This window comes from Dendrobates tinctorius, unplaced genomic scaffold (assembly GCF_039654945.1).
Source record: "Dendrobates tinctorius isolate UK_male_01 unplaced genomic scaffold, ASM3965494v1 ptg000030l, whole genome shotgun sequence".
Classification (NCBI taxonomy): domain Eukaryota; kingdom Metazoa; phylum Chordata; class Amphibia; order Anura; family Dendrobatidae; genus Dendrobates; species Dendrobates tinctorius.
In genome coordinates, this window is record NW_027361698.1 from 54,231,413 (window position 1) to 54,253,727 (window position 22,315).

The 22,315-nt window shown below is 44.9% G+C and overlaps 1 long non-coding RNA gene across 1 annotated transcript; it reads left to right on the forward strand.

Moving 5' to 3' along the window:
* The first annotated feature begins 2,477 nt into the window (after nucleotides 1-2,477).
* Nucleotides 2,478-3,517, forward strand: LOC141086071 (uncharacterized). Its single transcript, XR_012231499.1, has 3 exons — nucleotides 2,478-2,665; nucleotides 2,746-2,896; nucleotides 3,219-3,517. It is a non-coding gene; the product is annotated as an uncharacterized lncRNA (long non-coding RNA).
* Nucleotides 3,518-22,315: the final 18,798 nt, after the last annotated feature.

A 22,315-nucleotide genomic window follows, 5' to 3' on the forward strand; every position in this document is an offset into this window, starting at 1 on the left:
AGTCGCTCAACTCTAATAACTAGCATTGATGGATGGCTGGGACAGCGTCACTGCATCCTCCAAAAAGGCGTTTAGTAACTATTTCCCTGCTCTGTTATGCCACAGTGACTATTGTCCTTGATGGCACTGTTGGGCTTCGTGATAGATATATTCTAGCAGGAAACCCAACAGTGTCATCTGGCTCAACAATGACTGATTTGGGTATTGTATTGCTGTCTTGTGCCACAGTGACTATTGTCCTTGATGGTACTGTTGGGTTTCGTGCTAGATATATTCTAGCAGGAAACCCAACAGTGTCATCTGGCTCAACAGTGACTGCTTTTGGTATTGTATTGCTGTCTTGTGCCGCATTGACTCTTGTTCGTGATGGCACTGTTGGGTTTAATGATAGCATATGTCGTGCATCAAGCACAATTGTTAAATGTTGTTTGCTTGTGTTTCCAACAGTGGACAAAGTTCGAACACACAGGTGCTTGATCAAGGACCGCTTCAACAGTGATGTTCGTGCTGAGGGGGGCCAGGTTTGCAGTGGTTCTGCGTCAACGACAAGAACAAAATACCGGTACTATCAAGTGTTACAGTTCCTAAGACTGTTCCTTGCCACCAGATAGTAAGTATGATAATTTTTTGGTTTTTATTTTTATTAATCTGTGTTTTTCTAATCCACAGCTGATGCTTCCTGTAAAGGCATGATAGTAATGATTTTCCTTTCTTCCACAGCACCTGGAGCAGCACCCTGCAACCTGGCCCTGGAGCGGTCCTTCATCAGACGTCCTCTGACCCGTCCCAGCCATCCGACAGCCAGGAAGCACCTTGCAGGTCAGCCACACAGACAGCTGGTGATCAGGAAGCTGGTCCATCAGGTGTTCCCCTGTCCCAGGTCTCTGCCACAGGTTATTCGGGCACTACCCGCCAGCGGCAGAGGGCCTTAGACAGGAATGTCTTGCCTGAGCGAGGCCTTTAATGCCAGCCTCAAGTCGCTGTCAGACAGAGTGGAAAGTGGTTTTTCACTCATAGAACATGGTTTTAACCACATGGAACACCGCTTCCATTCTGTCGAACAGTGCCTTGACCATCTGAAGGCCGACCTCAACAGACCAGCGCACCATTTTTTTAGTAAGATTGAAAAGGGCATGGCGGAACACCTTAGTCCTGAGCAACAGCTGAGTGTGCTGCAGGCCTGCAACAATGCTTTCTTGCAGGCTATGCAGCATAATCGGTACGGGCAGCAGTCAGTGGTGTCATTTCCAACTGTGCCACCATTGACTCGCTTCACCTCACTACCGACTTGTGCTGCATACCACTGCATGGACACCTCTATTCAAAGCCAGGACACCCACCATTACACCACCACAAGTCTGAGTGCTGCTGGTCACTTCACCGACACCACCATGGCAAGCGCTGCTCCTGTCTGGAGCACCACCGCCACCCCCATGCATGCTTGGCGCACAGCCACAGTAACCACTCCTCAAACATGTAACAGCCCTGCTGCAAACACTACAACATGTAGTAGCCCTGCCACCACCACTTCGCAAACCTGGACCATCACTGCCGCCACCAGTCCTCCTGCAAGGATGAGCACTGCCACCGCCACCACAGAGCATCAGCAGCAGCCACAGCAGCAGCATGCACAGCAGCAGACACAGCAGCAGCCACAGCAGCAGACAGGGGACCCACATTCCTTATTTGCCCAAAGTTCCTGGCGGTGCCAACAATCAAGGCAGGCATTGGGCCCTAGTAGGTCCAGGCAGGCCAGTTTAAGGAGACAAACAGTTAGGACCACTGTAGCTGAACCTCTGTCCTCTCCTCCCAGTGTGTCTAGATCCATTCCCATAAACAATGTATAGTCACTGCACACGCTGATTGTACTTAATGTGAAGTAAATTTATTGCTTGACAGTGAGGAAGCGACATCAAACGACGTTTCGGCCACATCGGCCTTTATCACAAAGTTGCCTTTTCAATTGAATGTAGGGTCTGTTTTCACCAAATCGATAGTGTCACTGATAGGCATAAATGAGTTGATAGCATATTCAAAGTTGCCGCTAAATCCTGTTCCTTGAAGAGGTGGTGGACTGGTAAATATGCCACTGTATTATTGGTGGCTCAGTGGAGTGTGAAGTCTGCACAATGGTGCCTCCACCTATTGTGGAGGCCAAAAAATAAAACCCCACTGCTGGTAGCAAATTAACTTTATTCCTTTTGTCAGCCTTGGCCTTTCAGTCACAGAGGTGGCCGGCACGGCGTCAGTCACGGCTCGCTGTGTGACAGTGTAAATCCACACGGAATAAATAACGTGCCAGGTTGCGGTTCTTCACAGAGGCTTTTTTTGACTTGTGCATTTTTTATTTATTTATTTTTTTTTCTTTTACATATTTTGTATTACTATTTTCACTGAGGTTAGGTGTAGGGTTGGGTTAGGGTAAAAAAAATTTTTATTGGCGTAAATGCTTTTCCCTTTTTTTTTTTTTTTTGTTTTTCTGGTAAACATAGTATTTTAATGAATGTAATCTCTACATTGTAGGTCCGTGATTTTCAAGCCATATGGGACCCTTCTGACGAGGCCTACAAGGACCGCTATTACCGGGATCACTGCTGGACCAAAGTGTTACGCCGGCTGTATCCTGACTGGGATTCGTGTAATAATGCTACACAGTTGCAAATTGGTAATTCAAATCTTCGCTGACACTACAAAAATAGGTGTACCTAAATATTAGAATTAATGTTTTTATTTTTTTTGGTTTAGAGAAAGATGTCAAGCAACGATGGAGATCCGTGAAGGACAGATTCCATAAATATGTGGCAAGCTGCAATAAAAGTGGATCGTCTCCTACCCGACACTCGTTCCCTTTTTATGAGGAACTACAATTTTTGTTAACTGGCCGGACACTGCGTAGGTAAATGTTTTTTTTAAAATAAAAAGTATTTTTAAGCTATCCATCCTCTCTTTGTAGGTGGTATGACAGAATTGGCTGTGTATGCAATGCTTCATACAATGCCACCGTTATTTTTATTTGTTGTGCCCACATAGAACAGCATAGTAGAGGAGATGTGATGAATTTCCCTCTCCACTATGTGTAAAAACTGTGGAGGTTGTAGAGCTACGTCCCTGGACACGTGTTTTGTCCCCACAGCATGTCGCTTGTCTTGCGTTTGCAATGTGTCTCTACAAGAATAGTATATAGTATATTGACATTATGCTTTTTTTTCCTAAAACAGCACTCAAGGCAATATTGACCCTCCGGCAGAGGAAGATTCTGAAGAGGCTTCTGGACCTTCAAATGTAGCTGCTGTGACCGGTTCTTCAGCTGGTGAACATGTTGCTGGTGCTGCCCCATTGTCATCAGATGCTGTGGCATCGGCTTCCACCGTTGCTGAAAATATTGTTGTAGCGGAAACAGTTAGAGGAAGGGCTGGCGGTACGGTGTCAGGACAGCCCAACCAAAAAAAAACCAAAAAAAAAACGAGGATAAAACAATCAAAGCCGCTAATGAGACGCTAGCCTTGATAAAGAGGTCTAGCACGGAAGACAAATTTGATTTTTTTGCTCTCCAAATTGCAAACAAGGCTCGCTCCCTGCCACTGAATCACCAGAACATTTTCACAAGCCTGGTACAGATGTCGCTTACAGCGTTACATGATCCCGCACCGATTTTGCCGTATGATGAAATTTTGATGTCCGTGTTAGGACTTTTCAGAAAAAAAAACCAAGGCCAACCACAAAATGCCCAATCTCAAGGCAGTCACCCATACACAACTGAGCTGCTAGGTCCCCCGCCAAATCATTACACTCAGGATGCAGCAACAAACTATGGGTACTACCCACAGTACCATAATTTAAACTAAATAAAGTTTGTGGCTGACATTTTTGTTGTTGGGCCAAAATGTTGTTGGCCATCTGTTCTTTTTCACATTGAAAAATTAATTACAATGTTTGTAATAAAGTTTATTGTTTTTCTAATAAATTTTTATTTGAAAATTTACTTTGTGTTCTTTCTCTAAATTCGAAGGGGCCTAAACTACGACTACATATGGCCAGTGTCATGGGTACATCCTGACAACACAACTGTGTAGATTCAAACTATGGTGATGCTGTTACGGGACTATGGTACCTAGATAATAAACATGACCTAGTGCAAATTTAAAAATGAGGTCCATAACATTATCAATTTAAAAAAAATTTTGGGTGTAAAAGGATACATAGAAACTATAATTCTAGCCTAGGATATCATACCACTAATTGATGATTATATAATAACTCCAATCTGTAAGGGCAACTCAATAGACAGACAACAAATATACCAAATGTGTTCAACCAAGCCAAAAACTTTAGTCATGCATTACGACAAAGTTAAACACAAAAAAAATTTCACTTGTGCACAAAGGTGTAAACATTTTATTTTAACATCAGCTTTAAATAACATATTAGTACATCCAAAATGTTACTCATTTATGGTGGATAATCAGGCCAGGACGCCCGACAACATGGAAGAAACTAACCAAATTGAATTAAGTGCCAGTCATGGTAAACTAAGCGGATGGGCAGTATTAATGGCTGATTCCAGCCAAGGTACTTAGCAGGTTGAAATAGGTGCTCTAACCAAAGAGGAAGATTTTACAATATTCAAGATGAGGCAAACATGGCTCAATGGCCGGTCCCAGCATCCCCAATAGTACATCCTGAGTCCAATCAATAGACCACCGGTATAAAAGTAAAAACAAACGTTTAATTATCCATAGTGGTGGTCGTGTGGTCCTGGCGGTGCCCATCGATATGATGTTGTTATCAATCCACCAAATAAAAACCAAAAAACGGGTCCTTCTTTGCTGCCGCTCAACTTCTTCTTCTTGGATCTTTCACAGCTGTTCAGACTGCTCAACACCAGCACAGGAGTATTGCCAGTTCACGGCACCTTGTGGACTCATAAAATAGTCAGTAAATGTTTCTCTCACACGCACACCCGAGTTGGATGGTCTTCCCACATGGCGCACTGGATTACATTGTGGCTGCTGGTACTCCACATCTACCTCGGAGCTGTACTCACGAGCATAGTTGTGGAGTACACAGCATGCCTTAATCACAGTGTCAATGGTGTCAGGATCCAACTGGATGGCAGTGTGAAAGATCCTCCACTGACTAGTCATGATCCCAAAGGTGCATTCCACATATCTTCGTGCACGACTCAGCCGATAATTAAAAATCCTCCGCCGGGCAGTCAGTCCCCTTCGTGGGTATGGGCGCAGCAGGGTGGTCATTAATGGAAAGGCCTCATCCGATACCATCACAAAGGGCACTGGATGTGTGGAACCCGGCAAAGGTCTTGGGGCTGGGAGCGTTTCGCCATCTTGAAGAATTTGCTGTCCAACATGTGATGTTCGCAACACCCGAGAATCCCCAGTACCGCCATAGGCACCAACGTCGATGGCAACAAATTTGTAATGTGCATCAGCCACTGCCATCAGGACCACCGAAAAATACTTCTTGTAATTAAAGAAGCGTGATCCTGATCGTGGTGGCTTCTGCACTTGTACATGTTTACCATCAACTGCACCTATGCAGTTTTTGGAAATTGGCCACAGACTGAAAGCCTGCCGCGACCTGCAGCCAAGTCTCCTCGGTTGGGGAAGGCATCACCATGGGCTGCAACTTCTGCCAGATGACGGCACATGTGCACCTCACAATTTGAGAGATGGTGGATTTACCAACTCTAAATTGGAGGTGTAGGGATGTGTAGCTCTCTCCTGTGGCCAAAACCTGAAAAGAAAAAAAAAAAAATTAGAAAAGTCACACAAAAATGTACTGTAACGTGTCAGCATGTATGGCCGCTATAAAACGCCTTTGATGTCTTCTATGAAGTATTCTATGTTGTGGCAAACAACCAGGTGTAAAAATAAAGCTGGAAAGAAACACGCTGACATGTACATAGACCCATTAATTATAGTGTGTCTACCTGTGTCAGTGTCTACGTTACATGTTCCCAATATAATAACCCCTACCGGATACACTGATGTGTGAAAGGGCCGTAATGACATTCTAAGCGACAATTATTTACTTACCGCAAGGTGATGAGCAGCCTTTCCTCAGCAGTGATCGCCTTCCTCATGAACGTATCAGCAAATGTAATATGAGGACCCAAGATTTCAAGCAGATGATCAAAGGCGGCGATTGGAAGCCGGCAGAAGGACACAAACTTTTCAGGATATCTGCAAAGTAAAAAAAAAAAGGTTAATAATGATTACATACTTTTATAGACATTTTACATAGTAAAACTGCTTGAGTTATTTTACAACTTACCTCCTCAAATCATTATAAAGAACGTTAAAATGCCCTTTGTCGGTTCGGTCGACTAAGAGTGGGTGCACCCAAAATTTACGTCCTTGATTTCTCCTTCTGCGCTGCTGCTGCTGAGCCTAAAATAAAATTTTACATTTAGTAGACAGCACACTCAAAAAACAGACATGTGAACCATTTTCTGATTCATAACCCTAATCACATAAATACTCGTAATCAAAAACATAATATAAAGTCTGAATTCACAAATGACAACAATCCAAAATGTATTCATAATCCAAACAATAATCACAAACAGAACAAAACTACAACCCTAATCCAAAACCCAACCATAACCCTAATCCCATACCCAATCCCAAGTCTATATTATCCAAACACTAATCAATAACCTAACCCAATCACAAGCCATCCTAATTCCAGCCATATAACCCTATTCCCAACAAACCCCAATCCTATCCACAATGGAATCCCAAACATAATCCCGGTCCTTATCCCAAAAAATTTAAACTCAAACATCATCAAACCCTATTACCTGCTCTCTGTGCTGCATCAGGATTTCCAGCAAACACCCCAGCATGAGGATTCTGAACGGCCTGCGGACCATTTGGCACTGCACGCTGAAATCTTCATCCCGCTGGGCACTCTGCTGCTCATTTCTGTCAGTCATCATTCTTATTGGTAAAAGCAAAATGGAGGCTGGGGGGGTTGGAGCAGGAAATGACATCACCTTTTTTTTTTCTTGAGTACAGTATTGTCCAACTTTATTTAATTTCTTCTAGTGCAAAACCGCAGACAATTCTGCCAAAAAACTGCAGGAAAAACCGCAGAAAAAAACGCACCAAAACCGCACCAAAACCGCACCAAAACCGCACATGCGGTTTCTGCCAAGAGGTGCGGTTTTGTCAACAAAAAAAAAGCAGGGAAATTTACTACGTGTGCACATAGCCTTAACCTCCAGCGTTGCTTACGTACCATATATTTCACGCAGACTAGCGATGCTGCAGTTTAACTCATGTGTATTTACCTGCCCAGGTATGAAAACATCATGAATTCACAGGTATACATGGGAATTTTTTTACTTTATTGGAGTGTAAAAAACATAGTGCACTCGGTACTGGTATCAAAACAGGTTTTTTTATTAACATACACACACGAAAACATTTTTACACCATTTCATTTTGCCAGTGCACCCATCCTACATCAGAGATAAAGTAGGCCGCAAATTGGTCCCTCATTTGGCCAACTTCAACGGATGACCTGAGAGGGTGCTGAGTGAATTCAGGCAATGGGTTAGGAGCAGCATCATCGAGTTCAAAGGTCGGGTGCTCTTTAGCCATCACAAAATGATGTAGAACCACACACGCCTTCACCACCTCATCCACTGTTTCAAGTTTAAGATTAATGGCTGTGCCGTGAATTCGCCATCTGGAGACAAGAATCCTAAAAACACACTCTACAGTTCTTCAGGCCCTGGTCAGCCTGTAATTAAAGATTTTTTTGGTGTGGTCCAAGTCACGGCTGGAGTAGGGTTTCAGTAGGTTTGCGCACATTTGAAAAGCCTCATCCCCAGCTATTACAAAGGGCAGTGGCAGAGTTTCGGTGTGGGGAAGAGGCCGTGGCATTGGGAAATTAAATTGGTTGCCATACAACCTCCGGCCCATGTCTGAGTTTTTAAAAGCCTGGGAGTTATTACCACGGCCAAATGCTCCAATGTCCACTGCTACAAACATACATCCGGCAACCGCAATGGCCATGAGTACTATTGAAAAGTACTTTTTGTAATTATAGTACTCAGATCCAGTTCTTTTGGGTTTGATGATCCGTATGTGTTTACCATCAACAGCTCCCAAACAGTTGGGGAAATTGCAGACTGCCCAGAATTTGTCAGCAAATTCCATCCACTTTTCAGCGGTGGGCAGGGGCATAAATTCGGGACAAAGAACGCTCCAGAGAGCCCGGCAGGTGTCCGCAACAATTCCAGACAAGGTAGAGATTTCAATACGGTACTGGAAGTGTAGTGAAGATAGGGTCTCTCCAGTCACCAGGAATCTACTAAACAGAGAAAGAAGTAAAATTAATATTTCTGTATATGGTTTTTTAAAACTCTAAAATAAAAAATTAGTACATTCACAAAAAATAATTAGCCCAGGTTTTGAATAGTACATGTAAAAAAAAAACATCACCCCACCCCTTGGTTTTTAAATATTACGTACCGTAATGTCACCAGGAGCCGTTCCTCAGGAGGAATCGCACGATGGAGCTGTGTGTCCTGTCTCCGGATGGATTCTTGGACACGAGCAAGCAAATCCCTGAAGCTTTCTTGGGACATCCGTATATAATCTGTAAATTTCTTCTGGTTTGCCTGTAGCTCACTGTAGAGGGTCTGGTATGCCCCACGGCTCTCCCGGAGTTCAACAATCGGATGTATCCACATACGCCGCCGCTGCCGTCTTCGCTGTCTCTCTCTCTTCCTTTGTTCATGGCAAGCAACTGCACATGCCCTAGGCATCGCGATGTCCAAATCCAAGTTGAAGTGAAAACTCTTCCAGCGCAGATCCATGTTGACACAGGGTCTACAGTCATGGCCAAAAGTTTTGAGAATGACACAAATGTTAATTTTTACAAAGTCTACTGCTTCATTTTTTCTAATGGCAATTTGCATATGCTCCAGAATGTTATAAAGCGTGATCAGCTTAACAGCAATTACTTGCAAAGTCAATATTTGCCTAGAAAATGAACTTTATCCCCCAAAACACATTTCAACATCATTGCAGCCCTGCCTTAAAAGGACCAGCTAACATCGTTTCAGTGATTGCTCCATTAACACAGGTGTGGGTCTTGATGAGGACAGGGCTGGAGATCAATCTGTCATGATTAAGTAAGAATGACAGCACTGGACACTTTAAAAGGAGGCTGGTGCTTGGCATCATTGTTTCTCTTCTGATAACCATGGTTATCTCTAAAGAAACACATGCAGACATCATTGCACTGCACAAAAATGGCCTAACAGGGAAGAGTATCGCAGCTAGAAAGATTGCACCTCAGTCAACAATCAATTGCATCATCAAGAACTTCAAGGAGAGAGGTTCCCTTGTTGCCAAAAAGGCTCCAGGGCGCCCAAGAAAGACCAGCAAGCACCAGGACCATCTCTTAAAAGTGTTTCAGCTGCGGGATCGGGCTACCAGCAGTGCAGAGCTTGCTCAGGAATGGCAGCAGGCAGGTGTGAGTGCATCTGCACGCACTGTGAGACGGAGACTCTTGGAGCAAGGCCTGGTCTCAAGGAGGGCAGCAAAGAAGCCACTTCTCTCCAGGAAAAACATCATGGACAGACTGATATTCTGCAAGAGGTACAGGGAGTGGACTGGTGAGGACTGGGGTAAAGTCACTTTCTCTGATGAATCCCCTTTTTGATTGTTTGGGACATCTGGAAAACGGCTTATTCGGAGAAGACCAGGTGAGCGCTACCACCAGTCTTGTCTCATGCCAACTGTCAAGCATCCTGAAACCACTCATGTGTGGGGTTGCTTCTCAGCCAAGAGAATGGGCTCTCTCTCAGTCTTTCCTAAAAACACAGCCATGAATAAAGAATGGTACCAGAATGTCCTCCAAGAGCAACTTCTCCCAACCGTCCAAGAGCAGTTTGGCGATCAACAATGCCTTTTTCAACATGATGGAGCACCTTGCCATAAAGCAAAGGTGATAACTAAATGGCTCAGGGAACAAAACATAGAGATTTTGGGACCATGGCCTGGAAACTCCCCAGATCTTAATCCCATTGAGAACTTGTGGTCAATCATCAAGAGACGGGTGGACAAACAAAAACCTTCAAATTTAGACAAAATAAAAGCATTGATTTTGCAAGAATGGACTGCTATCAGTCAGGATTTGATCCAGAAGTTGATTGAGAGCATGCCAGGGAGAATTGCTGAGGTCCTGAAGAAGAAGGGTCAACACTGAAAATATTGACTTGCTGCATTAACTCATTCTAACTGTCAATATAACCTTTTGTTACTCATAATATGATTGCAATTATATTTCTGTATGTGCTAAAAACATCTGACAAACACACATAAAAACCAGAGGCCAGCAGATCATGTGAAAATATAATATTTGTGTCTTTCTCAAAACTTTTGGCCATGACTGTATATATTAACATACCACACTGCCACTGATGTCCCATTGGTCGTGTGTGTTGCAAGATTGTTATCTAGATTTTTTTGGGGTGAGGACAAACAATGTGCAAAAAAACGCAAACGCACCAAAAACGCATACAAACGCATACAAATGCTGCGTTTTTTTCCTGCATGCTCATAAAAATGCTTGAAAAAAACACAGCGTTTGTGTGCGTTTGTATGCTTTTTTTCATGCGTTTGTGTGTGCATAAAATGCACCACAAAAAAAAGCAAGTGTGAAAGTATCCTATGCCCTCTGCCTAAACAGTCCAAGTGCAGAGAGATGGAAGATGGGGATGACGAGGAGTCCAGACTAGTACAGGGATTCCCTAGCGAGGAGATTTATTTAATTGTTTTAAAGGTTGGGAGCAATTTTTGGGGAGCACTATACTCTGGAGAATGATATATTGATATATGGGGCCCACCATACACTGGAGCATTCCAAAGGTGGACATCAGACACTGGAGCAGCATTTAGAGGGCCCATTATACACTGGAGCATTAGAAATGGGGCCCATTATATATGGAGCATTATTTGGGCCCATAAGACAGTGGAGCTTCATCCATGGGTTCCAACATATACTGTAGCATTATGTGGAGCTCATCATATACTGTATCGAACATTATATGGGACCAATGATTCTGTATGGAGGAATATATGGGCCTCATTACTCTGTATATCGCACTATGCGGTGGCCATAATACTGTCCGCTTTTGGAGCTATTGGAGAATTTAAAATGGATATCAGTCATGTGATGCAAGAAGTGAAGTATTTTTCATTGTACTATACCGCTATTTCTCTGCCATATCAGAGGATCATGAATTGTGGCATGTGTTAAAGGAGCCCATTGACACTCTTTGGCCCTGGGCCCACGAAAATCTGGAGCCAGCCCTACCCGCCCACAACTTTAGCAAAATAACCCCCAGTTTTCAATGCCTAACTATTATTATAAAGTAAATTAAGGTTGACAAGCTTAAGTAATAAGAATTTATTTTGTTGGCATTAAAATGGGCACTGTAGGTGTGCTTACTGTCCTCCACTCACTGCCGACCTTTCTTCCCCATTGACTTGCATTGGGTTTCGTGTTTCAGTCGGCCTTCGACTTTTCACGATAATCGGCCGATTTCGTTCGACCCGACTTTTGCGAAAGTCGGGTTTCATGAAACCCGACTCAACCTGGAAAAAGGCAAAGTCGCTCATCTCTAAAAATGGAGTGTGTGTTGTATGCACGCATGAATGTCTCTTGTAACTGACTCTTTATGAAACCCCTACCCTTGGTACGCATGTCTTGATTTCGCCTTGCCAGGCAGTGCCTAGGCTGATAGTGCAGGTAGGAGGCAGAGTCAGGGCCTAGCTTCAGCGCCAAGTAGTGGCTTTGCCTGTACGCCACTGAGCACTTGGTCTGCACTCCACAGTAGCCAGCATCTATTAGTGGCATTCGCAAGTGCGATGCTGTGCACCTACTGGGTCTTGAGAGGCTCATACCCTGCGTCTTTGGGGCAGAGTCTTGTGACCGTATACTAGCGCTGATTCAGCTGTGCCCTGTGACAGTTAACAGGGTACAGAATCTGTGTTATGCGGTACCGTGGCTCTGTGAAGCAACATAGCCCATCACTAGAGTTGAGCAAAACGGGTCGAAAAATTTCAAAAGTCGCCGACTTTTGGCAAAGTCGGGTTTCATGAAACGAAACCCGACCCTAGGATGAGGTCGGCCAGGAGGTCAGCGACTTAAGCGCCAAAGTCGCGTTTCAAAAGTTTGTTTTGAGCTCTTTTTCAGCCAATCAGGATCCACGGACACTGTGGGCAACGTGATGACATAGGCAGGGGTCACCACCATCTTTCAGAAGGGCATGCAAGTGATTGTCTTGCTTTGGTGGGCGTCACAGGGGGTATAAAAGGGCGTGCACGCCGACCTCCATGTTACTCATGCTGATCTCAGAATAGGGAGAGCTGCTGCTGCTGCTGATTCTGTAGGGAGAGCGTTAGGCAGGGAAGAAGACACCAAAAACTGCTTCTGCTGCTAACGATTTTGCCTGTACAACACACCAGTCACTGTGTGTGCAGTGCAAGTGGAGGCTATATTTTGCTGGATCAGCGGTGTTGGTTGTTAGGCTGCCTTCTAAGGCTTCCTGACGGCTGCATTGCTGTTTACCCACTGCTCTGCAAACTGCTTTTTTAAAAGCAATCCCAATTTTTTTTTTTGTCCTGGTGAGGTACTCAGCGTGCATTTTTTCACACCATACAGCGGTGCACACTCCTCACACAGTACCGTGTAACGGCTGTTATCACAGCCACAGTGAAGCTATCTGTGTGTCACTCTGTAAGAATAAGTCGAGGACATGTTCCGTTCTTACAGACCTGCACCTTCTAGTTTTGTCTAGTTTTCAAACAGTTAAATATATTTGCTGTTTGATCATATTCAAAACTATAGGGAGACAGTGTGTGTCAGCCCATATAAAGTACTCAGTCTCTCATCCGCGTACACTGGGTTTGAACGCCCACATTGCCAAACTAATCTCGTTAGAGATGATGCCCTATCGGTTGGTGGAAAGCGCAGCTTTCCGCGAACTCATGGCCTATGCAGTACCACGCTATGACCTACCCAGTCGCCACTTCTTCTCTCGCAAAGCCATCCCAGCCCTCCACCATCATGTGAAAGACCGCATTGTCCATGTACTCAAGCAGTCAGTGAGTGGAAAGGTGCACCTCACAACTGATGCATGGTTCAGTCGGCATGGCCAGGGCCGTTACGTGTCCATCACTGCGCACTGGGTTAATGTGGTGGATGCAGGGTCCACAGGGGACAGCCGTGGTGGGACAGTGCTGCCTAGCCCACGGTATAGGAAACAGTTGGCTGTAGGCATTCGACCTCCTCCTCCTCCTCCAGAAGCGAAAGCTCGTCCACAGAGCGCAGTCGTAGGAGCACTCCATCTGCAGCTGCCACTGTTGCACACGAGGTGTCCCCCTATCGAGCAGCTAGTGGAAAGCGTCAGCAGGCTGTGTTGCAGATGATGTGTTTGGGCGACAGACACACCGCCGAGGTGCTGGCCGAGTACTTTCAGCGACAAACTGAGTCATGGCTGGGCAGTGAACATCTTGAGGCAGGCAAGGTAGTTAGTGAAAACGGCCGTAATTTTGTGGCAGCCATAGCCCTTTCAAAACTCAGCCACATACCTTGCTTGGCTCACACCTTGAACCTGGTGGTGCAGTGCTTCCTCAATAATTATCCGGAGTTAACAGCTCTGCTCCAGAAGGTGCGAAGACTGTGCGCGCACATCCGCTGGTCGCCTGTACACTCCATTCGTATGCAGAAGCTGCAGCGATTGCTCCACCTTCCCAACTACCGCCTCATTATCGACATTGCAACAAGGTGGAACTCCACCCTGCACATGGTTGAGCGGCTGTGCGAGCAGAGGCAGGCAATAATGCATTTGTGGGAGGATACATGGCCAGGCACTTTGAGAGCAGACTTGGAGTTGACAGGTGTGCAGTGGTCGAAGCTGAAAGACCTCTGTAAAGTCCTTCAGTGTTTTGAGGAATGCACATGGCTGGTAAGCGCAGACGACGCCATCCTAAGTATGAGCATCCCACTAATGCGTCTGCTCATGCAAACTTTGACGCACCTTAAGGAGCAGGCGTCTGCAGCCAATGTTGACGAGGAGGAAGAGGTGGAGGGAATCCTTGATGACATTCAGCCATTGTCTGCTCAGGGACCTCTCCTGGATGAGGTGGAGGAAGAAGAGGAGGAGGAGGATGATGATGGGGATGATTACTTAGGGGAGGAGGATGCATCTGGTGGGGCAAGTGAAAATGTTGGCGTGGCAAAGTCTGGTACAGGGTTTGTGCGGGACTGGAGGGATGTGGATTTGCCAGAAAGTGCTCCTTCACCCAGCACTCGCAGTGCATCATTGACACCGGGAACATTGGCCCACATGTCAGATTATGCCTTGCTGATCCTAAAAAGGGACCCACGCATTGCTAAAATGATGAACGATGACGACTACTAGTTGGCCAGCATCCTGGATCCATGCTATAAAGGCAAATTACAAAACATCATGCCACAGGAGAACCTTGACCTAATATTGGCTACTAAACAAGCAACTCTGGTTAACCGGTTGGTTGAGGCATTCCCAGCACACAGCAGCGGTGATGGTTCTCACACGAGCCGTAAGGGCCGGGGGCAGCTTGGCAGAGGTGTTTGTGGTGCACACAGCCGAAGTGGCGTTGGAGACAGGGGTTTCATGACAATGTTGTGGACTGATTTTTCACGGACCGCTCACACAACTGTTGATACAGCATCGATGGAAAGTGACAGGAGACAGCAGTTGTCAACTATGGTTAACAACTACTTTTCCTCCCATATCGATGTTCTCCCGCACAGGTCATTCCCCTTTGACTATTGGGCCGCTAAACTGGACACCTGGCCTGAATTGGCACAATATGCCTTACAGGAGCTCGTTTGCCCAGCTGCAAGTGTGCTATCGGAAAGAGTCTTCAGTGCAGCTGGATCAATCCTGACAGAAAAGAGGACCCGACTGTCAACCCAAAATCTAACCTTCATTAAAATGAACCATGCATGGGTTTCCATGGATTTTGTCCCACCATCTCTTGATGACACATAGGTTGCCAGAAAAATGGCTTGCTTTGGTCCTCCTCCTATTCCGCGAACTTGACCTATTTCGCCTTTTGCAGCAGCTGAATGACCCACATCTACATATGCCACTTTGTAAACCTCCCTAAGTGGGCGCCCCCCCATGGCCGGGGTCACCACCTAGCACACAAAACCGTGCAAGTGCCGTTGCCCTGGACAGGTGGGTAGACCGACTCTTGGGCGCCGGCACTGGCATAGGGTCCCTCATAGTGCAATCAAGTGTCTCTGACAGTGGTGGTGCACACCCACCGTCAGACACACCGCCGTACTATGAGGGGCCCAGTGCCAGTACCGACGCCCACGAGTGTGCCCCCCTTGCTTGGGCAGGGCCCCAGCATTTGCAATGTTTACCTCTCCCTGCTCCTCCGCTGTGTAGTCTGGGCTGTCAAATCCTTCACTGGGACTGCCACTACAAATTGATTGAACTGAAAGATGATGGTTAAGATGTAGCTATGCCCTGTCCTGCTGGCTGGGCTCTAGCTCCAGATGATCAGTGGCTTCCATTTCTTATGGGCGTCGACTCACAATTACATGCACTGGTGGTTTATCATCAGCTTTCACAGTTTTCCTACTCACAAACGTGTGACATTCCGGCGCACATTTCAAAATGTGCCCTCTCATGCCAATCAAATAGAATCGCCTACGGCCTGTGGCTTCTGTCTTTTGCACACCAAAGTTACGTGACAGATCATGATAGCCAGTGAGCACCATGTTTACATCACTCCCTGTGATAAAAATTGGACTGAGATGAGTAACAGTGATGGAATCAACGGAAGTGCGATACAGCAAGACTTTATTCACAAAAAAAGTTTTCATTGTCTCAACACACAAATTAATTGAGGGTCAGCATCGCCTATGAGAAATGTGACGGAAGTTTTTCCCGTGAATAATAATTCCTAGATTTCTGCATACAATAGCCTTGATGTCACTAATTGTATGCATCTCATTTCCTATTGCGGAGAGGCTGGACTGTATTACTGAGACAGAAATATATATGAAGATTTAAAAATAACACCAAAAGTATATAGTTGTGTACTCCTCAAATGCATTTCCTTTTTTCCACTTTTTAGATTGCTGTCTAATCCATACTGAGAACACGGAGATTTTACATGTTTAAACTATGCTATATATACCTGCTATCCAGTGATAAAGTACCCTTTCTCAACTTTGTACAATCTGGTCAAATCCATACTGGGCCTGAGAACATCTGAGTCTGCCTCCTGATCTATAGACATATATTTTTAATGTGTAAACTAGGCTACATATATACGTGTTATCCGGTGAAACTGTACCCTTTATCAACTTTCTACAATGTTGTTGAATCCATACTGGGCCTGAGAACGGCTGCCGAGCTGTTAAGCAAGCTACAGCACCTGTGGTTTGGACACTTTTTCAGGAATGACGGTTAGGCCTAACTCCGGAATTGCGGTTGACCTGAACTTACTTGGAAATCATCGTTCGCGGGGAATAATCTGAATCCCAGATCCCCATCACTAACGGAGTTCAGCAGGTTATCTGCACCTGTAAGTGAAAAAAGCTGGTCCTTTCAGTGTAGCATGCATGCAGCCCCGGACATGTACTGGAATGTTAGACCTGTTATTGCTCGATCTCACGTGCCACAGCCTCGCGTATCCCTCTAGTAAGCTTGACACGTACCGCGGGGCCATGCCGGCATCTCGGTCGTTAACGGAATAAAGCTGAGAAATCGCTAGCACAACTACAAACGGACATACCACACCACACACAGAATCGACAAAGCTTGCAATCTGTCCATCTTTTCTGTAGCTTGTATGGTAGTGGTTTCCCGGGTGCAGTCCAATTAAGCCACAGGCTCCACTCCTGGTGGTGCCCTTTTGGACATTCCTTTAAGGTTCAGCTTTGCAATCATACTGCCCCAGGAAACCAAAAACTTTGCCTTCAGGGACGCTGTTTGGAGGTTCGTGGGAATAACGCCGCCCGATCAGCAGTCGGCATATGGGTCGCCCTCCCAGGGCTGTGGGGTACTCGGTACCGGGCCGGTGTCAGTGGGATGTGTCACAGCAGCGGTGACCCGGACGATGACCCTGGGCGCCCATGTAAATGGCATGGTATAATGGTAAAGAGTTTATATAGATAGTTTGACGCCACCTGTGGTGTTTGGCAACATAGATGTTAGGCTGACGCTGCATGCGGATCCTCTGGGACTGATGGTGTTGTGCAGCAAAGATGGTGAAGCTCCCCACAGGTGGAGCTGGAGTCCCAGGGAAGTGTAGATGTAGTGATGGGGGAAAGGCACAGGCGGTGTAGGTGCTGGTACCCAGATGTAGCGGTGCTGGAATAACTGTAGGACACCAGAGCGTGCAGTTCCAAAGCTTTACTCACAGTCTGCAGGTTACACAGATGCCTGCCTCCGTGCTGAGTCCTCCGGGTCAGGACCTCTGCCAACCTCCGGGACCAGAATGGAAAGCTCCCTTCCAACACTCCGCCAACATGTACCTTCCTGAACGTCTCCTTTCTAGCGCTTGTGGGGGAAGCACTCACAGGACCGTGGCTCACTGAAACGCCTCCTGTCTAACAGATATTCCTCAGACTTTACTTGTATGGCAGACAGCTGTAGCCTTTTCCTTCTGCCTCACACACGTCGATGCTGGGGCCTCCGAGCCTTAGTTGGGTACAGAGCATTTATAGCTGCTACTTCCCCCGGTTTCTGCTGCAGGAACGTCAGTGTCCCTACAAACTCGGAGACCGGAATCTGGACCATGTGCTCCAGCTAGGAGTGAGCCTTAACTCTGCTCATCCTCCAGCTCCCCTTCTCACGTCCACTCACTTCCCTTTCCCTGCACAGAGTGCCCAAACTTACCTCCTCCCGACCACAGAGAGTAGCTCCTCAGCAGTCAGGTTCAGAGGTCTCCCTGGGAAATGTGTTGTGTGTTGGTTTCACTGCTAGAGAGATCCTTCGTTGCTCCCAAGCTTGACAACACACTCCCTAGGAGGAAGGCAATACCACAGTGGCGACCGTACTCTTGGGGACGCCACAAGTGCACTGAGGCCCAGCCACTGCTGGATGATGCTGCTGGTACATTGACCCAGACCACTACATTCCCCTCGCACTCTACACAGCCAGAATCTGACCCAGAGGAAACTCAGGTTCCCCTTCCCGCATACTATACCACCTTACACGGTGACAAAGAGGAAGGTGCAGATGAAAGTGCAGGTTCCTTGAGCAGGTGGGGGGGCATACTCATGGGTGATGGCACTGGCACAGGGCACCACATAGTACGCAAAAGTGTCTCTGCCGGTGGGAGGGCCTAAACAGCCAAGTGCAGTGAGATGGAAGATGGGGACGACAAGGAGTTCAGAGTAGTGCAGGGATTCCCTAGCAAGGAGACTTATGTAATTGTTTTCAATGTTGGGACAGCAATTTTTGGGGAGCACTATACTCTGGTGAATGATATAAGGGGCCCACCATACACTGGAGCATTCCAAAGGTGGACATCAGACACTGGAGCAGCATTTACAGGGCCCATTATACACTAGAGCAGTAGAAATGGGACCCATTATATATGGAGCATTATTTGGGCCCATAACACAGTGGAGCTTCATCCATTGGGACCAACATATACTGTAGCATTATGTGGAGCTCATCATATACGGTTTGAAACATTATATGGGAATAATGATTCCGTATGGAGAAATATATGGGCCTCATTACTCTGTATAGCGCACTAAGCGCTGGCCATAATACTGTATGGAGTTATATACTGTCCGTTTTTGGAGGTATTGGAGAATTTAAAATGGATATCAGTCATAAGATGTAAGAAGTGAAGTATTTTTCATTGTACTATACTGCTATTTCTCTGCCGTATCGGAGCATCATGAGTTGTGGTATGTGTTAAAGGGGCGCTCTTTGGCCCTGGGCCCACGAAAAGCTGGAGCCAGCCCTCCCCCCCACAACTGTAGCCAAATAACCCCCATTTTTCAGTGCATAACTAGTATTATGAAGATAATTAAGGTTGACAAGCTTCAGTAACAAGAATTTTTGCTTTTGGCATTCAAATGGGCTCTGTTGATGTGTTTCCTGTCCTCCTCTCACTGCCGACTTTTATTCTCCATTGACTTACATTGGGTTTCGTGTTTCGGGACGACCCCGACTTTTCCCTATAGTCGGCCGATTTTGCTCGACCCGACTTTTGGAAAAGTCTGGTTTCATGAAACGAAACTCGACCCTAAAAAAACAAAAGTCGCTCATCACTACCCATCACTATTACATACTGGGTGACGTTTAATCCACGTGTGTCCAGTGCAATACCGCCATTTAGTGTCCGCCATTACCAAGCAGCAGTTAACATTTTTGCAAAATGGACCCTGGGCTGCGAATGCACCATCTTTTTATTATTTGGTGCGTTCCACCAGCCCTAACACATTGCATCACTAACAGCGCACTGGGGGCAGTTTAGATGCTTGATATGACGTGACAAGTTCCCTTTAAGACCTTCCTATAGCTTATCCCATTTTCTCTTGTAATAAATGTGAAAAAAATTGTTGAAGACAAAATACAAACTCAGTTAAATATAAACTATCAAAAAATTGCCCAATGGACTCAATTTAACATATTTGTCACATATCACAATGAGAAATTATTGCAAACATAAAGATGTAAGTATTGTGTGTCAACTCCACTCAATTTTCTCTTTTTTGAAAGAAGGTGCTGTGCTGCTGTTTCTGGAAGAAATATTTTTTTTTCTAATCCTTTAAAACACTTTTAAGTAGACAATAGAGAGGTTTCTTACTATTACTTAACGGATTTGTCTTTTTACTAGATTATCATCTTAATATCCGTTTCTCATGTATAATAACATTTTAATGATATCCTGTTTATGAACTGTACAATCTTAAATATTGCATGAAAAAAGTTAAAGGACAGATAATATACATTTGTTCTAGCCCAGCAAGTGCTCTATATCTGGAGTGTACTTGGATACTTTATGCAAATAATATTAAAATGCCTGTTCCTTTAGATGTAAAATGATAACAATGCAGCACAGAACATTTGGAAGCATGCAGTTACAAGCTGTTTATATTAATAAATAGCTTCTCCAACCCTCAGCTCACAACTCAGCATGTAAATAGACGATGGTGGATATAACTTGCATAGATGAAAATGACAGGAAGACATTAAAAGTAGCAATTTGCATTATAAAAACATACATAAAAGAAAAGCTACATTTTGGCTAAGCCATTATCTATACACAAAAAAGGCATTTTGGTCTACAGATAATTTGCAATCATTTTAATTACTGTGCATAGCAAGTAGAAAAGCTTTGATTTAAAGAGAACCTGTCACCTTGGAAAATGCTATTTACCTGCAGATACAGGGTTAATCTGCATGTAGCTAGTGTTAAAATGCTGCTCAGGCGCCTTACTGAATGTGTGGCTATCTGAAAAAAAATTAAATTATTTCCTCCTGAGAGTGTCTGGCTTTCAGTCATAGTTGTAATTCAGGGATCAATTACAGTAATCACTCACAGAACAGTTCACTGTACCAACCCCGGCACTTTGACTGATAGCTTGCTCTGCACAGATGTGCTGCAGACCGGGCTGTCAATTAAAGTGCCATACCTTATAGTGAGCTGTGCTGTGAACAATAACTGTAATCTCTGCTGCACAACCTCTATGGCTGAAATCTGCCTGCTCCAAGGAGGAATAAATTCATATTCTCCCAGTTGCCACATTTTCAGTAAAGCCTCCGCACAGCATTGTAATTTTATTTATTTACCTGCAGATTGACTCTATACATATACAGATGCACAGTGTTTTTCCTTTAAATGATTTTTACAAACTATAATAAAATATGTATTGCCAAATATCACTTGTCAAAATATTGGTCAGTGATTTGTAGCAGTATTTTTAAGCCAAAAAAGAGGTCCAAACATTGAAAGAGTGCAATATTTGTGTCTAACTTCTCTGTAGTCTTCACTCTTAGATGTGATTTCAAATTCTCTTAGCAAAATAGTGATCAAAGTACTACCATCGGACTGTAAACATCTCACAACAAATTATTTGCTGAATATGAACTTATTTCCATTTTTGGGAATTCCCACTACAAATATAGCCAGCTGGCCACCATTTTGCTTTCTTTTGAAAGTCAGGAATAAATAAAATAAGATTATGCTCATATGTACCTCAACTCTCGTGCTTTGAATCAATCTTTAATCTTTGGATTGGTTTTCACTCTAGTTCGCCTGCCACTGTCTTTGACCTCATGCATGGGGCATAATGACCATAGAAGCTGGCCAAGCCATGTCCTAAATACCAGGGTTGCTTATATCACTCATTAATGTTATGGGCTTACTAAATGAGAAGGATTTTCTAAGCCGAAGTTCTTGATGAGCAGGTCAAACCAGAACAATGGTGCAGTGGAGTGGATCTAGATGGATGACATAAGGATTGGGGAGAATTAGGAAAGCACAATTTGAAGGAAGGCAGACAAATAACCAGTGCACATAGCTCCGATGAAGCAAAGACAGGTGTGCAGAAACACAAGGGGACAGTAACTGCATAGGAAACTGATATCTTCCAGCTGAAAAGCAGTTAATCACAGGACTATAGAAAATTAAATGCAATCTATTGTCTTCCAGCAATGTAATGGATAAAGGAGCACTCCCTACAAAAATTTTGTCCACTAAACTTTACTTAATATGTTTATATTATAGTGTATGTATATTAGAATGCCAAAGATAGCCATTTTCCTCAGTGTACAGTGTTGTTTCCTCCTCTTTTGGATCATGTGACTCCAAATCAGACTCACTAAATATGATTTTTTATGTGAACCAGAAGTGGTTTTTACCATGTAATTCTATGGAGCCTCATTCTGAGGCTCAAAAGGTTTAGATTGCTGGAGCTTGCACCACCTATCATTGCAGTCCTTGTCCGGGCTGTCAAAGGAGGTGAGTGCTCAAGTAACTCAGAATGGGACCCAAGCAGAGCTAGAAACAGGGGAAGTTGGCCTTTAGTAAGTATTTTAATACACCTACACTTCATCATAGACATGTTTAGAAAGTTTTAAGGGGGGGCGGGGCCTAGCTCTTCATGTGAGAAGTTGGGTGGCTGTGCTTCTTTGCCACCATTAGCCTCAATTATCCTGCACAGAGCCCGAACCAGCTAATTCCTTTACCAGGATCAGATGTCTGAAGGTCCCAGGAGTCAGGGGTGAGCTTCTGCC